The sequence below is a fragment of the Hordeum vulgare genome, chromosome 1H, assembly GCF_904849725.1.
Source record: "Hordeum vulgare subsp. vulgare chromosome 1H, MorexV3_pseudomolecules_assembly, whole genome shotgun sequence".
NCBI classification, from domain to species: domain Eukaryota; kingdom Viridiplantae; phylum Streptophyta; class Magnoliopsida; order Poales; family Poaceae; genus Hordeum; species Hordeum vulgare.
Window position 1 is genome coordinate 351,114,745 of NC_058518.1, and position 20,577 is coordinate 351,135,321.

Below are 20,577 nucleotides of genomic sequence, written 5' to 3' on the forward strand. Positions count from 1 at the left end.
AAGGTTTCTCTTGAAAGAATTAAGTGGCAGGGTGGTGGAACTTGATAAGGTTAGTGAACCGTCACTTCAACAAGTGTGTAGCAGGGCACAAGAAGATGTTCGTGTGGCGCCTACACCAATTGAAGTGGAAACTGATGATAGTGATCATTGAGCTTCGGATCAAGTTACTACAAACCTCGTAGGTCGACAAGGTCGCGTACTGCTGCAGAGTGGTACGGTAACCCTGTCTTGGAGGTCATGTTGTTGAACAACAATGAACCTACGAGCTATGGAGAAGCAATGGTGGGCCCGGATTCCGACAAATGGATGGAGGCCATGAAATCCGAGAGAGGATCCATGTGTGAAAACAAAGTGTAGACTTTGGAAGTACTACTTGATGGTAGTAAGACTATTAAGTAAAAGTGGATCTTTAAAAGAAAGATAGATGATGATGCTGATAAGTCCCTATTAAGAAAAGCTCGACTTGTCGCAAAGATGTTTCCAAGAAGATTAACTAGTTGACTATGATGAGACTTTCTCACTCGTAGCGATGCTAAAAGTCTGTTAGAATTATGTTGGTAGTTTCTGCATTATTTATAAAATATTGCACATACGATGTCAAAACATTGTTTCCTCGACGGTTTCCTTGAGGAAAGATTGTATGTGATATAACCAAAAGGTTTTGTCGATCCTAAAGATACTCACTAGTATGCAAGTTCCAGCGATCCTTTTATGGACTGGTGCAAGCATCCCGGAGTTGGAATATACACTTTGATGAGATGATCAAAGCTTTTGGGTTTGTACAAGGTTTATGAGAAACTTGTATTTCCAAACAAGTGAGTGGGAGCACTATAGAATTTCTGATAAGTATATGTGGTTGACATATTGTTGATCAGAAGTAATGTAGAATTTCTGTGAAGCATAAAAAGGTTGTTTGAAAAGAGTTTTTCAAAGGAAACCTGGATAGAGCTATTTGAACATTGAGCATCAAAATCTATAGAGATAGATCAAAACACTTAATAAAACTTTCAAATGAAATGCATGCCTTGACAAGTTTTTGAAGGAGTTCAAAATAGATCGGCAAAGAAGGTGTTCTTGGTTGTGTTGTAAGGTGTGAATTTGAGTAAGACTCAAAAGCCCGACCACGGTAGAATAAAGAGAAAGGACGAAGGTCATTCCCTATGCCTTAGTCATATACTCTAAAGTATGCCAAGCTGTATACCGCACCTGATGTGTGCCTTGGCACAAGTCTGTTAAGGGGTACAAAGAGTGATCTAGGATTGAATCACTGAACATCAGTCAAAGTTATCCTTAGTAACTAGTGGACTAAGGATTTTTTTTCTCGATTATGGAGGTGGTCAAACAGTTCGTCGTAAAGGGTTACGTTGATGCAAGCTTTGACACTAATCCGAATAACTATGAGTAGTGAAACAGATTCGTAGAGTAGAGTAGATATTTGGAGTATTTCCGAATAGCACGTAGTAGCACCATCTGTAAGGTGACATAAAGATTTGTAAAGCACACACGGATCTGAAAGTTTCAGAACCGTTGACCAAAACCTCTCTCACGAGCAAGACGTGATCAAACCCCAGAACTATATGGGTGTTGGAATCGTTAAAATCACATGGTGATGCGAACTAGATTATTGACTCTAGTGCACGTGGGAGACTGTTGGAAATATGCCCTAGAGTAAATAATAAATTAGTTATTATTATATTTCCTTGTTCATAATAATTGTTTATTATCCATGCTAGAATTGTATTTATTGGAAACTCAAATACATGTGTGGATACATAGACAACACACTGTCCCTAGTGAGCCTCTAGTTGACTAGTTCGTTGATCAAAGATGGTCAAGGTTTCCTGGCCATGGACAAGTGTTGTCACTTGATAACGGGATCACATCATTAGGAAAATCATGTGATGGACAAGACCCAAACTATGAACGTAGGATATTGATCGTGTCGTTTTATTGCTATTGTTTTCTGAGCGTCAAGTATTTTGTTCCTATGACCTTGAGATCATATAACTCACTGGCACCGTAGGAATACCTTGTGTGCATCAAACGTCACAACGTAACTGGGTGACTATAAAGGTGTTCTACAGGTATCTCCGAAGGTGTCCATTGAGTTAGTATGGATGAAGACTGGGATTTGTCACTCCGTGTGACGGAGAGGTATCTCGGGGCCCACTCGGTAATACAACATCACACACAAGCCTTGCAAACAATGTGACTAAGTGTAAGTCACGGGATCTTGTATTACAGAACGAGTAAAGAGAGTTGCTGGTAACGAGATTGAAATAGGTATGCGGATACCGACGATCAAATCTCGGGCCAGTAACATACCGAAGGACAAAGGGAATGACATACGGGATTATATGAATCCTTGTCACTGAGGTTCAACCGATAAGATCTTCGGAGAATATGTATGATCCAATATGGGCATCCTGGTCCCGCTATTGGATACTGACCGAGGAGTGCCTCGGGGCATGTCTACATAGTTCTCGAACCCGCAGGGTCTGCACACTTAAGGTTCGGCGATGTTTTAGTATAGTTGAGTTATATGTGTGGTTATTACCGAATGTTGTTCGGAGTCCCGGATAAGATCACGGACATCACGAGGGTTTTCATAATGGTCCGGAGACGAAGATTGATATATAGGATGACTTCATTTGGTTACCCGAAAGTTTTCGGGCATTACCGGGAATGTACCGGGAGTGACGAATGGGTTCCGGAAGTTCACCGGGAGGGGGGCAACCCTCCGGGGGAAGCCCAAAGGACTTATGGGTGGCACACCAGCCCTTAGTGGGCTGGTGGGACAGCCCAAGAAGGCCTATGCACCATAGAGAAAAACCAAAGAAAGAAAAAAAAGGAAAGGTGGTAAGGAAGAGAAGGACTCCACTTTCCAATCCTATTTTGAGTAGGATTGGAGTAGGAGTCCTACTCCCCTCTTGGCCGGCGCCCCCTTGGGGACTTGGTCCTCAAGGCAGCATCCTCCCCCTCCCTCCTATATATAGTGGTGATTTAGGGCTGATTTGAGACAATTTTTGCCACGTGCAACTCAGATCTAGACACCATAGTTTTACCTCTAGATCGTATTTCTACGGAGCTCGGGCGGAGCCCAGCAGGAGTAGATCCTTCACCACCACCGGAGCACCGTCACACTGCCAGATAACTCATCTTCTTCTCCGTCTTGTTTGCTGGATCAAGAAGGCCGAGATCATCGTCGAGCTATACATGTGCTGAACGCGGAGGTGCCGTCTGTTTGGCACTAGATCAGAACGGATCGTGAGACGGATCGCAAGACGGTTCGTGCAACGGATCGTGAGACGGTTCGTGAGATGGATCACGGGACGGTTCGTGGGACAGATCACGGGACGGTTCGTGGGACGGTTCGCGGGGCGGGTCGAGGGACGTGAGGACGTTCCACTACATGAACTACGTTTCTTAAACGCTTCCTGCTGTGTGATCTACAAGGGTACGTAGATCCAAATCTCCTCTCGTAGATGGACATCACCAAGATAGGACTTCGTGCGCGTAGGAAATTTTTTGTTTCCCATGCGACGTTCTCCAACAATACCTACCTATTAAGGCATTTCCATAGCCTTTCCGAGATACATTGCCATGCAACATCCACCATCTCACGACTTGATCTTCATGTCATACATGCTTTTGCTTGATCGAGGAGTCGCATGATAGTTGGGCCTTGCCCTTATTATTGCTACATGACGCGCTAGTTTCATTACATATCCTGCATACATCGTGATAGTTTTCATTTGTCTTTATGTTGAGAACTTCTTATAAAGTGTGAAGATCTTCTTTTTACTCTTGTAAAACATAGAGTGTTGCCCTTAAGTGAGGAAAAGATCCCAAAGAGAACAAATTAAAAGATCCCAAAGAGGACAAATTAAAAGATCCCAAAGAAGAAAAATGAGAGATAAATAGAAATAGCCAAGAGGCCACAAAAAAAATAAAAAGAAATAAAAAGAGAGAAGAGGGCAACACTACTATTCCTTTTGAAAGATCCAGACTCGTACTCCATTGCTATATTTGTACTCCATAGAGATTATCACTCATGCATAACTATGTGGGGACCCTCACACTATAGAACTTGGCTTGTATATTCCAATGATGAGCCTCCTCAAATGAGCTCTACGTCTTCATGAGCAAGCAAGTTGGATGCACCCCCACTAGTTCCATTGGAGTGCTTACCTTAGCTCATATGTGCATTTGTTGCATGGCAATCCCTACTCCTCACAGCATATCTATCATTTGGCTTTCTCTCGCCTATGGTTGTCCTCATGGATGTGTGCCTGACAGGCACTCTCTGGCAATAGCTAGATGAATGTTGATTCTGTGACAACAAACCTTCCCCTGCAACGGCACCAGAACAATGCTGCTAGCACTCCCCGGCAACGAAACTAGAAGAATGTTGTTGATGGCCCACCAGCGCGTGGGTTCGCAACAGTTTTCGAGGGTAGAGCATTCGACCCAAATTTTTTGATCGCCAAACAGGAGGTGAGAGAATAGTCTCGAGTATTAGCAGCTCAATGTGTCAGATTCAACCACACCTGAAAGATTAGTATCTACAAGCAAAGTAGTAACAACAAAGTAGCGAGTAACGGCAGTGGCAAGGAACAACAGTAGTAACAGCAGTAGCAAGTAGCAACAGAGACAAGCAACAATAGCAACAGCAGAGCAAGACAAGTAACAGCAGCAGAGCAAGACAAGTAATAGCAGCAGTAGGACAAACTCGTAGGCAATGGGTCGGTGATTTGTTTGGATGATATTCATCATGCAACAGTTATAACACAGAGAGATATGTGGCTAGCTCACGTTCCTCAATGTGATGTAGGCATGCATTCCGTGTGTCGTCATACGTGCTTAGGGAAAAGAACTTGCATGACATCTATTGTCCATCACTCCCGTGGCAGCGGGGTCCAAAATGAAACTACGGGATATTAAGGTTCTCTTTTTAATAAAGAACTGGACCAACGCATTAGCACTTGGTGAACACATGAACTCCTCAAACTATGGTCATCACTGGGAGTGGTTCTGGTTTGTCACTCCGGGGTTGCCGGATCATAACACATAGTAGGTAACTACAACTTGCAAGATCAGATCTAAAACACACATATATTGGTGACAACATAATAATTTCAATCTCAGAACATAGTGGATACTAGGGATCAATCCCCATCAAAACTAACTTGATTACATGATAGATCTCATCCTACTCATCACCGCCCAGCGAGCCTACGAATCGATTACTCATGAACGACGAAGAGCTTCATGGAATTGGAGAGGGAAGAAGGTTGATGATGAAAATGGCGACGATTCCCCTCTCCGGAGCCCAAAACGGACTCCAGATCTGCCCTCCAGATGAAGAATAGGTTGTGGCGGCGCCTCCGTATCGCAAACGCGACGAAATCTTCTCTTTTTATTTTTTCTGGGACGAAAGTGAACTTATAGAGCTGAGATTGGGGGTGGCAGAGCCGTGTGGGCCCCACAACCTTGCCCACCGCCACCATGGGGGTGGCGGTGGCAGGGCTTGTGGCCCATTGGCCCACCCCTCCGGTGGATCTTTGCGCAGGTATTTTTCATATTTTCCAAAAATGTTCCCCGTAAATTTTCAGGACGTTCTGAGAACTTTGATTTCTGCGCAAAAATAACACCAAGACAATTCTGCTAGAAACAGCGTCAGTCCACGTTAGTTCCATTCAAATCATGCAAATTAGAGTCCAAAACAAGGGCAACAGAGTTTGGAAAAGTAGATACAATGGAGACGTATCAACTCCCCCAAGCTTAAAACCTTGCTTGTCCTCAAGCAACTCAGTTGACAAACTGAGAGAGAAAGAAAAACTTTGACAAACTCTGTTTGATCTTGTTGTTGCAACTATGTCTAACTCATAACCAGAATTTCAGCAAGATCACAAGTTAACCACATAAACAAGTGACACAAAGGTCTCATGGTAAACTAATATCAATGGCATAATCAGTCAGCGAGCAAATAATAATGAGTTTCAAATACCAACACTTCAATCAAAACAAGCATGAAGCAATATGAATAGGTGGTATCTCGCTAGCTCTTTCTGAGACCGCAAAACATAAATGCAGAGCACTTTCAAAGATCAAGGGCTGACTAAACATTGTAATTCATAGCAACGAAGATCCAGTCATAGTCATACTCAATATCAATCAAAAGAAAAGCATAAAAATGACAGAGGTGCTCTCTAATTGGTGCTTATATAAGAGGAGGATGACTCAATAGGAAAATAAATAGACAGGCCCTTCGCAGAGGGAAGCATTGATTTGCAGAGGTGCCAGAGCTCAAGCTTTCAAAACAGAGATAATAATTTTGGGTGGCATGCTTTCATTGTCAACGCAATGACCATGAGTTCTCAATATCTTCCATGCTACTCATGCTATAGGCGGTTCCTAAACAGAAAAGTAAAGTTTTTAACTCCCCCACCACCAATCAATCACACTCCACGGCTAGCCGAATCCTCGGGTACCGTCCATACTAACATTTACAATTATGTTTTTGATTTAAGCGTGGAACTGGGCATTCCAATTACCGGCCCCTTTCTCGTGAATGACAGTGAATAAACACATGTCGAGGAGAACACTCCTAGCATAGAACATACCAATAGCCCCTGTCACCACATGAGCAGTTCGGGCACGCAAAACAGATTATTTCTTGAAGGTTTAGAGAGTGGCACATGCAAATTTACTTGGAACGGCAGGTAGATACCGCAAATAGGTAGGTATGGTGGACTCTCATGGAAAAACTTTTGGGTTTATGGAAGTGGATGCACAAGCATTATTCCGCTTAGTACAAGTGAAGGCTAGCAAAAGACTGGGAAGCGACCAACTAGAGAGCGACAACAGTCATCAAGATGCAATGTGTTTGACTAACATTGAATGCAAGCATGAACATGATATAAATCACCATGAACACGAACATCATAGAGGCTATGTTGATTTTGTTTCAACTACATGCATGAACATGCGCCAAGTCAAGCCACTTGAAACATTCAAAGGAGAATACCATCCTATCATACTACATCATAGTCATCTCAAAATCTATGTTGGCATTCAAGACAAACCATTATAAACTCCTAGCTAAATAAGCATGGCATCAGAAACTATGATCTCTAAGTTGTCATTGCAAACATGGTTCTCTCACAACAAAGCTGACTCTGGGTCGATAAGCTAGTCATATTTACAAAAACAAAATAGATAGAGTTCATACCAGCTTTTCAGTCTCAGTCACTTCATCATATATCATCATTATTGCCTTTCATTTGCACGACCGAACGATGTGAACAATAATAAGAGTGCTCATGCATTGGACTAAGCTGAATCTGCAGGCAAATAGAAAGGAGAAGAAAAAGTAATATGGCTCTTTGAAATCTAAACAGGTATGCATGCAAGAGCCACTAAACATTGTAACCAATATCTTCTACCTTGACCCAAAGAAAAAGAAAACTATTTACACAGGAAAGCTCCCAACAAGCAAATGAAGAAAGGAAAATCTTTTTGGGTTTTCTCAAAAAAGGACACAAAACAAGAAAATGAAAACGAAAATAAACTAGCATGGATAATACAGTGGCAAAGTGTGAACACCGGCTAACAAAGTGAAAGCATAAGCATGAATGTAAAGTCGGTAAGAACACATACTCCCTCAAGCTTAGGCTTTTGGCCTAGCTTGGTCTACTCCCATGGTGGGAAATAACCAGCTCCGGGATACTCCGGAGCAGACTGTGGATGCCACTGATGTGTGAGCTCCTCTGGCTCCCACTGATAAACTGGCGTCTGGTACTCGACTAGCGGCTCGGGCACGGGCGCCTGTGGTTGGGCCAAGCCCTAATATGCGTAGATGTCCGAGGGCATAATAGTGTACCTGCGTGCATAAAGATCGAACAAAGAAGGAGGAGGCAAAGTAATAGTCTCTCGAGTACCCTGACTAAATACCAGGTTATAAATCATCCGTCTACTAGCATCTCTATCCAGAAAATCATGGCGAACCATGTTGTCATAATCCAGATATTTCTCAGGGAGATGCATCTCTCCTTCCTCTCCCAGTCTAATGGGTATCTCAAAGTGTCTGGCAAGACGAGTAGCATAGATACCTCCAGAGACGACACCCTTGGAACGGTTAGTGTTCAACCGCTGGGCCACTATAGCACCTAGGCTATAAGTCTTATCGTTATAAAGGCCTTCCCGCAAAACCGCAAGGTCTGGAGAACTAAGTGATCCAGCCTCCCCACGACCAATCAAACATTTTCCCACAAATAATGAGAAGTACCGAAGCACAGGAAAATGTATGCTAGAAATTCTAGCGCGAGACACTCCTCTCTCCTCTCCAACAGCAACAGAAGCAATGAAATCCTCAAACTCCCGTGGACGAGGGTCACGGATATCCCCAACATAAGGTAATTTGCATACATTGCAAAAATCCTATAGTGTCATGCACTGGGGGATGCCGTATATCATGAACTCAACCATGGGAGGATTCTTCCTCGGATAAAAGTTGAAGCTTTGAACGAAAATATTGGTGAGGAGGAGGTGCTGTGAGCACTTATCTTCAACAAACGCAGTAAGACCTGTGTTCGCCACCAAGTAATAAAATTCTTCATAAAGCTCAGCGGCACGCAAAAATTCATCACTTGGCCATTCGCACGCTCAAACTTCTGTGACTTGAGGGACTATGTACTTGGGGTGGTTCTTCTCATCCTCCTTGGGGTACGGCTTGAAGAGCCTCTCAAGAACCTCTTCATCTTTTCCTTTTTCTAGCTCTGAAAAATTCTGAAATTTTTAGAGACTTCGAAAGAAAAGTGAATAAAGATTAACCCAACTTGTAGAAACTACTCCTACTAGTGCCTAGAGACCGTATCACGCGCTAAAACTACTTGGGACCAGCTAAAATCAACCTTTCTAGCTCAAGAACAGGGTCACCAAGATAGCAAGAATACGCGAAAGATAATGCACTAGAGAAAAAACTAATTGGACCAATGGAGGAGTCACTTACCAAGGAGTAATTTCCCCCAAAACGTTTCGGAGAATGGTGCTTTGAGCAAGGAGATCGAAAATCACAGCCAAATGAGCAAGAACACGGGTTTGAGCTGGGAAACAATTTTTTCTAGAGGTGGAAGAAGAGGCTGGGAGCTGGAATGAGTGGAGGGGGTCCCTGTGGGCCCCACAAGCTTGCTCTCCGCCACCAGGGGGTGGCGGTGGCATGGCTTGTGGCCCACTGGTCTGGCCCCCAGGCTAGCTCTCAGGCCCATAATTTTTCAAATATTCCAGAAAAAATCATACTAAATTTTCAGGACCATCGGAGAACTTTTATTTTTGAGGCATTTTTCTCCGGGACGCTAAAACAGAAAACAAGAAAAGCTAAACTAAATCTATCATTTTTCTTCTAAGAAACAGAAAATGAAAGCTCAAAACAGAGGTATGTGACTCTTCGATTCATCCATTTCATGGTCATCGAAAGAAATCCGTCAATGGTGTTGATCAAGTCCTCATGACAAAACCTTCTCGAATCGCAAGAGAGAACAGAGAATTTTCGAATAGCCACTAAGTCACCTCAATGGGGATATGTATCTCCCCAACGAGCAAATCATACTTCATCTTGACACGAGGAATAGGGCATTCAAAGCTCCCAATAAGAATCTATGAAGTCTTTTCGATAGCATTGATGCAATGTACTTGATATCGTTTCTTCGGAAAGTGCACTATGTGCTCATTACCGTTGACATGGAAAGTGACATTGCCTTTGTTGCAATCTATAACAGCCCTTGCAGTGTTTAAAAAGGGTCTTCCGAGGATGACAGCCATGGCATCGTCCTCGGGAATATCCAAGATAACAAAGTATGTTAAGATAGTGGTGTTAGCAACCACAACAGGCACATCCTCACAAATGCTGATAGGGAAAGCAATTGATTTGTCGGCCATTTGCACAGAAATTTTAGTGGGTGTCAGCTTATCCAACTCAAGTCTACAATAAAGAGAGAGTGGCATAACACTAACACCGGCTCCAAGGTCACATAAGGCAGTTCTTACGTAGTTTCCTTTAATGGAACAAGGTATAGTGGGCACGCCGGGATCACCAAGTTTCTTAGGAGTTCCACCTTTGAAAGTGTAATTGGCAAGCATGGTGGAGATCTCAAGATCTGGTATCTTCCGTTTATTAGTCACGATATCTTTCATGTACTTGGCATACAGAGACATCTTGAGCATATCAGTTAACCGCATCTGCAGAAAGATGGGTCTTATCATCTCAACAAAGCGCTCAAAATCCTCATCATCCTTTTTCTTGGATGGCTTAGGAGAAAAGGGCATAGATCTCTGAACCCATGGCTCCCTTTCTTTACCATGCTTCCTAGCAGTAAAGTCATTCTTATCATATCTCTTAGGTTGTGGGTTATCAGGATTAACCGTAGGTCCAATCTCCACATCCTCATCATTGCTAGGTTGAGCATTATTATGAACATCACTGTCCATATTGTCACCAGGTTCATGTTCATCACCAGATTGTATTTCTGCATCAGACGCAGAAATATCATTAGGTTCTTCAGGTGTGACAGTATTTGGTGAGCTGGCATGTAGGTTTCTATCATCCTTCTTCTTCTCCTTAGGATGACTGGGTGTATCAGCATTGATTCCTAGAGAATCTTGATCAATTATCTTAGGATGACCTTCAGGATACAAAGGTTCCTGAGTCATTTTGCCTCCTCTAGTAATGACTCTGACAGAGTTGTCATTTAATTCATTGAGCAGGTCATTCTGAGCTTTAAGTACTTGCTCTAACTGAGTAGTAATCATAGAGGCATGCTTACTCAGAAGCTTCAGATCATTGACAATTCTGTCTATGCAAGCACTTAAATGGCTAAGCATACGAGTACTTTGTTCCAAATGTCTGCTAACATAATCATTGAAACTCTGTTGTTTGGCAACAAAGTTGTCAAATTCATCAAAGCATAGTCTAGCAGGTTTGTCAAAAGGAATATCACTCTCATCAAACCTACGCAGAGAATTCACTTCTACTACTTGTATCGGGTTATCGAGACCATGGATCTCTTTGATAGGTGGTAGATTTTTGACATCTTTAGATCTAATGACTTTCTCTTGCATAGATTTCTTGGCTTCTTGCATATCTTCGGGACTGAGGAATAGAATACCTCTTTTCTTCGGAGTGGGCTTAGGAGGTAGTTCGAGAATAGTCCAAGCATTATCGTTGATCAAGATGTTATTCAGTAGAGTCTCAGCTTGTTCTACAGTTCGTTCCCTAAAAACACAACCGACACAACTATCTAGGTGGTCTCTAGAGGCATCGTAAGTCTGTTATAGAGGATATCAAGTATTCGTTCTTCTTAAGAGGGTGATAAGGCAAAGCATTCTGTAGCTGGACGAGCCTCCCCCAAGCTTGTGGGAGACTCTCTTCTTGGAGTTGAGCAAAGTTGTATATTTCCTGCAAGGCAGCTTGCTTCTTATGGGCAGGTAAATATTTCTCACAAAAGTAATGGACCATATCCTGGGGACTACTCACACATCCATGAGCAAGGGAGGTGAACCAGGCTTTAGCGTCATCCTTTAGAGAGAAAGGAAACAACTTAAGGATATAATAGTGGGGGATCTTCTCCTCATTAGTGAAAAGGGTGGCTATATCGTGTAGTTTGGCAAGATGGGCTACGACCTTCTCAGACTCATAACCGTGGAAAGGATCAGATTCGACTAGAGAGATTATCTCAGGATCGACAGAGAATTCATAATCCTTATCGGTGATAAAGATAGGTGAAGTGGCAAACTTCGGGTCGTATTTCATCCTAGCTTTCAGAGATTTTTCCTTCCACTTGAGAAGTAATTTCTCAGCGTCATAGGCATCCTTACACGCATGAAAATCCTCAGCTATCTCTCCCTCCATAACGTAACCCTCAGGTATATCAGGCAATTCATATCTAGGAGAGCTAGATCTAACAGGAGCAAAAGCAGGTTCTATGACAATAGTATTGGCAGTTTCAGAAGCATCACGAGCATTGGCAGTAACTCTAGCAATATGAGCATCAAGGAATACCCCTAGTGGCATATCAGGCAAAGTAGTATCTCTAGCAGTATCAAGCATAGCATCATCAGGCATAGCATCTCTAGCAGTATCAAGCATAGAATCATCACGCAAAATAGTATCTCTAGCATCATCAGGCAAAGAAGTATCAGGCATAGCATCTCTAGCATCATCAGGCAAAGCAGTATCAGGCATAGTATCAAGCATAGCTTCTCTAGCAGTAGCATCATAAGCATCATCAAGCACATGCGACATATCAAGATTTCTAGCAGGAGGTGATGTCGCAAACTTACTCATAACTGAAGGTGAATCAAGTGCAGATCTAGATGGCAATTCCTTACCTCCCCTCGTAGTTGAGGGCAAGACTTTGGTTTTCGGATCCTTCAGATTCTTCATAGTGATCAGCAGATATAAATCCCAAGTGACTCAGGGAATATAGCAATACCTCCCCGGCAACGGCGCCAGAAAAATGCTGACTCGCACTCTCTGGCAATAGCTAGACGAATGCTGATTCTGTGACAACAAACCTTCCCCTGCAATGGCACCAGAAGAATGCTGCTAGCACTCCCCGGCAACGAAACTAGAAGAATGTTGTTGATGGCCCACCAGCGCGTGGGTTCGCAGCAGTTTTCGAGGGTAGAGGATTCGACCCAAATTTCTTGATCGCCAAACAGGAGGTGAGAGAATAGTCTCGAGTATTAGCAGCTGAATGTGCCAGATTCAACCACACTTGAAAGATTAGTATCTGCAAGCAAAGTAGTAACAGCAAAGTAGCGAGTAATGGCAGTAGCAAGGAACATCAGTAGTGACAGCAGTAGCAAGTAGCAATACACCAAGCGACAGTAGCAGCAGTAGAGCAAGACAAGTAACAGCAGCAGAGCAAGAGAAGTAATAGCAGCAGTAGGACAAACTCGTAGGCAATGGGTCAGTGATTTGTTTGGATGATATTCATCATGCAACAGTTATAACACGGAGAGATATGTGGCTAGCTCCCGTTTGTCAATGTGACGTAGGCATGCATTCCGTGTGTCGTCATACGTGCTTAGGGAAAAGAACTTGCATGACATCTATTGTCCATCCCTCCCGTGGCAGCGGGGTCCAAAAGGAAACTACGGGATATTAAGGTTCTCGTTTTAATAAAGAACCGGACCAACGCATTAGCACTTGGTGAACACTTGAACTCCTCAAACTATGGTCATCACCGGGAGTGGTTCCGGTTATTGTCACTCCGGGGTTGCCGGATCATAACACATTGTAGGTAACTACAACTTGCAAGATCGGATCTAAAACACACATATATTGGTGACAATATAATAATTTCAGATCTGAAATCATGGCACTCGGGCCCTAGTGACAAGCATTAAGCATGGCAAAGTAGTAGCAACATCAATCTCAGAACATAGTGGATACTAGGGATCAATCCCCATCAAAACTAACTCGATTACATGATAGATCTCATCCTACTCATCACCGCCCAGCGAGCCTAGGAATAGATTACTCACGAACGACTAAGAGCTTCATGGAATTGGAGAGGGAAGAAGGTTGATGATGACGATGGCGATGATTCCCCTCCCCGGAGCTCAAAACGGACTCCAAATCTGCCCTCCAGATGAAGAATAGGTTGTGGCGGCGCCTCCGTATCGTAAACGCGACGAAATCTTCTCTTTTTATTTTTTCTGGGACGAAAGTGAACTTATAGAGCTGAGATTGGGGGCAGCAGAGCCATGTGGGCCCCACAAGCTTGCGCACCGCCACCAGGGGGGTGGCGGTGGCAGGGCTTGTGGCCCACTGGCCCACCCCCTTAGGTGGATCTTTGCGCAGGTATTTTTCATATTTTCCAAAAATATTCCCAGCAAATTTTCAGGATGTTCTGAGAACTTTCATTTCTGCACAAAAATAACACCAAGGCAATTCTGCTGAAAACAGCATCAGTCCAGGTTAGTTCCATTCAAATCATGCAAATTAGAGTCCAAAACAAGGGCAAAAGAGTTTGGAAAAGTAGATACGATGGAGACGCATCACAGCCTTTCACATCTTTTTGTCTTCCTTCCCCATCATTATTCTCTTTGCCATCCTAAGTTCCAACATATCTTGCTTGCGCTAATCCTTTGCATGAGTGCTCAAAAGTCAAAAGGGAGAGGATCATTTTTACTTGTGCCTGACTAGTGGTGTGGGAATGAGTCAAAATAAGATACCGAAGGAGACCAAGTGTGACGTTTAGTAGATTGAGTTCTCAATTAAAAAATATTTTTATACTCTCAACCCATCTCCCATTTCTTGCACGCAAACACCATTTGGAGATATTCGAGTCACGGATAGTGAGAGCTCTTGCACCTTAATGTTCTTACTTTCCTAATTTCAATACTAGATATAGACTCTTGCTTGTTATTGTCTTGACTTGAATTGCATATCTCACTTGCTTTACTTTGAAGTTCTTATATGTGTGTTAGCATGTCGCCATAGAAATTATTTGTGTTATCATTTACCTACTCGAGGACGAGTAGGAATTAAGCTTGGGGATGTTGACACGTTCCAAACGTATCTATAATTTCTGCTTGTTCCATGATCTTTTGGGTGACATTGTTATATGTTTTGTTGCACTTTTATATCTTTTTACACATATTTGGACTAACCTACTAACTTAGTGCACCCAGTGCCAGTTTCTGTCTGCTGATGTCTTTTTTGCATGGGATTTTACCCAATTTTCCGAAGCCCCAAAAATCCTGAGAAAATATATAAAACTCAGCGCACCAGAAGCTTCACGAAGCACGAAAGGGGGCAGGAGCCGCCCACGCGACCTATGCGTGTGGCCCACCCCCAGGCCGCATCGGGAGGCCGCCTGGGTGGGTCCCACACCCTATGGTGTCCTTCTTTCTCCTATATTTACCTCTCGACAAAGAAAACCCTATACGGGATCCATAATCGCGAATTTCTCCATCGTTCCGTCGCCGCAACGCTTTCGAAATCGGGAGCGTGAGGAGACCTCTTCCCGGCACCCTGCCGGAGGGAGGATTGACCTCCGGGAGCTTCTCCACCGCCATGGACGCTTCCCGGACGTGCCGTGAGTAGTCCTCCTTGGACCGTGAGTCCATGACCAGTAGCTATGTGATCTCTTCTCTCCAATCTTGTGATCAGCCGTTGTGAGCTGCCCTGCATGATCAAGGCATATATGTAATTTTCCTGCTATTGCTATGCTCGGTTTGTTGGGATCCGATGGAATATGAGATTATGTTCAAATTGTTATGAGTTATATATTTGATTATCCTTTTATATTATGTTCTATCGTGATTCATGCATGTTCTCCGTTGCTTTGTATTACTTTGGCCGAATAGTAGATTGTAACTCCAAGAGGGATCGTTATGCATGATTGTGGGTTCATGCCCCCTGATATATAGCTTGAGTGACAGAAACATGAGACTAGGTTGTGTTGTTGCCACCAGGGAGAAAACAACGGTGCTTGTGACCACGGTTGCAAGGATTGTTTACCTTACGCAAAGTTCGTGAATGCAGTTGTCCGTTGCTTGGAGTTTACACTTTGGGTGGGGCTTGCAACTTAATACCACCGAGATGTTCTAGATAGATATCTTAAGGTGGATGATTACTAAGTAGATGTTGATGTTTAAACAATCTACTTGTCTTGGTGTAATGCCCATTACTATTGAGCCTCTAACTTTCAAGTAGCATAATTGGCATTGGGGTGCGTTTATAATTCTGTTATCGTCTTTTGGGAGAGAGATATCACTAGTGAACATCATGTGACTCCGATCCATATCACCACCATTGCTTACACCTCCATCATTTACTGCTTTCATTTACTTTTCCATTGCAATCACTATCACTTTTCCCGCTTGTCTATTGATCCTTTGCAAACTACAAGGCCAGAGAGATTGACAACCTCTGTGTACTCGTTGGGAGCAAAGTTATTTGTGCGTGTGTAGGTCCACGTCTTCTGCTAGCGCCGGGGTAGGAGACACTTACTTGTTGATTCTTGGAGTCCTCCTGGTTCGATAAACCTTACAGTCTCCGTGTAAGGGAAAACTTCCTGTTGACTACATCTCAACCTTCCACTTGGGGTAACCAACGAGGAGCAAGAAGTATATACATGATCTCATCATCAAAACTCTAGGGCACCACCCCTCCTCCCTCCCCCCTATATATAGTGGAAAAGAGAGAAGGCATCCGCACCACAAGCCATGATACAGCCTCTCCCTCTCCCTCTAGATCAGTTTCTCCTTTAGACTGTCCTGGTAATGCTTGACAAAGCCTTGGCGGGACAGCTCCACCACCCTTGCCGCCACGCCATCATGCTACCAAAGAACTTATCTACCTCTCCACCCTCGCTTGATGGATCAAGGAGGCGGAGACGTCATCAAGTTGTACGTGTGCTAAACACGGAGGTGTCGTCCGTTCGGCGCTAGATCGGGTCGGATCATCATAGGATCGCGGGACGGATCATGATCGGATCGCGAAGACGTTCGACTACATCAACCATGTTTCTTAACGCTTCCCGGTTAGCGATCTACAAGGGTATGTGGATCCACTCTCCTTCTCGTAGCTAGTTGATCTCCATAGATAGATCTTGTGTGTTCATAGGAAATCTTTTGTTTCCGACGCGACATTCCCCAACAAATTCCATGTACCCTTTGATCCTGCTAAATCGCAAGGCAAGTAGAACCTTTTTACTTGCCCAAAACATCATCAAACGCCTTCCAGCGATTTGGTAAAAACCATGTTTTGACCCTTTTTACTATTCTCCTTGATCTTAAAATTTTACAAGAGCTCATCCGAGTTACCTTACATCTCGAGTAAACTTTGCATGGCCATAGCTCAATTATTGGTGGGTCAAACCCCTCCCTTCCCATCCGTGGACACCAAGAACAACTCTGTTTTTACCCTCTCTACTTTACCAAGCAACCTATCTAGCCTCCCCTGACCATATTCACTTTGTTTATACCCTCCTAGATCGCCTAGACATAGGTGGACACATCCAGGACACAAGTGGCATGCCGTGGCATGTAGAGCTCACGCTCTAGAGCGTGCTACACTGCACACCCGCAGTGTAGCAGGTCCCATACTAAGCCATCACGCGACCTTGGGCATAGTGGTCGTGTCTCCTGAGGTCACCTCGATATCCTCGACACGCCAGATGGTCGGGCCTATCCTCCCTCGCTTTCCTTTGTCCCTTGTGGAGCTAGCCCGAGCATCGCCGTGAACCCAGACCATGGTGGACGTGGGATCTTCAATTTAAAGCCCTCCCCAGCTCCCTCCTGATGCCTTCGCCATTTCTCCACTCCTCTGATCTCATGTCTACTACACAACCTTCTTCTTGCAGACTCGTGTTGGGCCTCCAAGCGCAGAATTTTGTAGGACAGTAGAAAATTTCCCTCAAGTGGATGACCTAAGGTTTATCAATCCGTGGGAGGCGTAGGATGAAGATGGTATCTCTCAAGCAACCCTGCAATCAAATAACAAAGAGTCTCTTGTGTCCCCAACACACCCAATACAATGGTAAATTGTATAGGTGCACTAGTTTGGCAAAGAGATGGTTATACAAGTGTAATATGGATGGTAGATATAGGTTTTTCTAATCTGAAAATATAAAAACAGCAAGGTAACAAATAGTAAACAACGAGCAAAACGTTGTATAAATGCTTGGGAACAAGGCCTAGGGTCCATACTTTCACTAGTACAAGTTCTCTCAACAATACTAACATAGTTGAATCAAATATAAATCCCTCACGTGCGACAAAGGGTTCACTCCAAAGTCACAAATAGCGGAGAACAAACGAAAAAATTATTGTAGGGTACGAAACCACCTCAAAGTTATCTTTTATGATCAATCTTATGAGCTATCCCTATAAGTGTCACGAACAGCCCTAGAGTTCGTACTAAAATAACACCTTAAGATACACATCAACCAAAACCCTAATGTCACCTAGATACTCCAATGTCACAACAAGTACCCATGGGCATGATTATACGGTATGCATCACATAATTTCAGATTCATCATGTTCAATCCAACACAAAGAACTTCAAAGAGTGCCCAAAAGTTTCGATCAGAAAGTCAAGACCAAAACATGTACCAACCCCTATGCATGGATTCTCAAGGTCACGGAACCCGCAAGTTGATCACCAAAACATACATCAAGTGGATCAATAGAACATCCCATTGTCGCCAGAGATATCCCATCACAAGACATACATTAAGTGTTCTCAAATCCTTAAAGACTCAATCCGATAAGAAAACTTCAAAGGGAAAACTCAATTCATCACAAGAAGATAGAGAGGGGAAAACTCCATATGATTCATCTATATTAATAAAGATTGTGATACATCAAGATCGTGTTATCTCAAGAACACGAGAGAGAGAGATTGAACACATAGCTACTAGTACATACCCTCAACCACGAGGAGGATTACTAACGCATTATCATGGTGAGAAAGAGAGATTTGTTGATGGATAGGTGCACCTAAAGAGATGGGGGCGACGGCGGCCACGACACCGATGATGGGCGGCGGCGGTGCCGATGGACGGTGGCCCCTTGCCGCTCCTTCTTCCTTGGTCTTGGTGCTTCAATGGAGGAGTCTCTCCCCTTCTTCGCGGCTGCCAAGGGAGAGGCAAATTCGTGGCTCTTGGTGGCTCTACCAAAATTAGGGTTTTTCTCTCCTTATATGTGCCTCTGTGATGCTCCATGGCCCTCCGATGGATGAACCCTTGATCCAATTACTCTCGGGCACTTCTAGAACATTCCTAGGGGCTCCTCACAGCCCTCATGAGTCTCCGAAGTCGTGGTTTGGCCGAATATATCAGATATGTTAAGAGTTGGACTCAATCACGTCAACAATTCTCGTGATCCCGTAATTAGATATTTTCCTTCAGTAAAACGGGTCTCTAGATTGCATACAAACTCTATTTTGGATGAACTTGTAGTCTAGAATCATTGCCATAAAATTCCCCACACTTTATTAGTTTTATCTCTTTCGATATGACGCCGTATTCGGTGGTCAAACTGACAATCTCTAAAAACTGTTTGTGGACAGATTTGAGGAGAGTGGGAGTCCTCCTCCAACAAGGCTCCTTTTGTGTTTTTTCGACAATTTCTAATTAATTCCTATAAATCAAAGTGTGAAACAAGAACTTGTGCAATTTTGCAACCATTAATAGGTTAGTCCAAAAAAATAATATAAAGTCGTAGTAAAATGATTGTAAAACATCCAAAAATGATAATATAACAACATGGAACAAGCTAAAATTATACATACGTTGGAGACGTATCAGCATCCCCAAGCTTAATTCCTCCTCGTCCTCGAGTAGGTAAATGATAAAAAATCCGAATTTTTGATGTGGAATGTTGCGTAACATGTTCATCAAATTATTTTCTTCTTTGTATGTTATGGACATTTGGACTAATAAGTGATTCAAAACAATAGTCTAGTTTTAACATAATGACTTTAATACTCAAGCATGTCAACAAGGAACCATGTCTTTCAAAATATCAACCTAAAGAAAGTTATCCCTATCCCATCATGCTCAATCATTAATCCATTCATGAAACACACTCAAATATTAGCTATGCCCAATGCTCAAGTACGATCATAGTGTTCCCAAGTTGGTGCTTATAAGAGAAGATGGAGACTCAAAGCAAAAATAAAAATTATATAAAGTAAATAGATAGGCCCTTCGCAGAGGGAAGTAGGGATTTGTAGAGGTGCCATAGCTCAAGGTTTAAATTGAGAGAGAAAATTTATTTTGAGTAGCATGCTTTTCCTGTCAACGAAAACGATAAAGTTGCTCACAATACTTTCCATGCTAGATACATTATAGGCGGTTCCCAAATAGAATGGTAAAGTTTTTACTCCCCCTCCACCAATCAATCACACTCCACGGCGAGCCGAATCAACGGGTACCGTCCATACCAACAACATTCCTGGGGGAGTTTTGTTTCGTTATATTTGATTTAATTTTTGACCATGGAACTGGGCATCCCAAATACCAGCCACTTTCTCATGAATGATGGTGAATCAACACATATCGTGAGAATAACCCACCTAGCATGGAAAAATATTGGATACTCCACACCGTTTCATGAGCGGTACGGGCACACAAAAGAGAAAAATTATTTTAAAATTTTAAAGATGGCACATACAAATTTGCTTGGAACGGCATGAAAATACCGTATATAGATAGGTATGGTGGACTCATGAGGCAAAACTTGGTTTAAGAATTTTGGATGCACAAGTAGTATTTCTACTTAGTACAAATGAAGGCTAGCAAATAGATTGGGGAGCAATCAAATCAAGAAATGAGAATTCACATAAGTGAGCATTGAGTCACAACTAACACCGAATAAGGCACCACAGTAGGATGTAACTTCATTGCATAACTATTGACTTTCATGCATGCATAGGGCATCACAAACCTTAACACCAATATTTCTACTTAAAGCATAATTACTAACTAACATGACTCACATATTACTATCATCATGTTTCAAAACTATTACAAAGAATCAAGTTTAATTTGTCCCA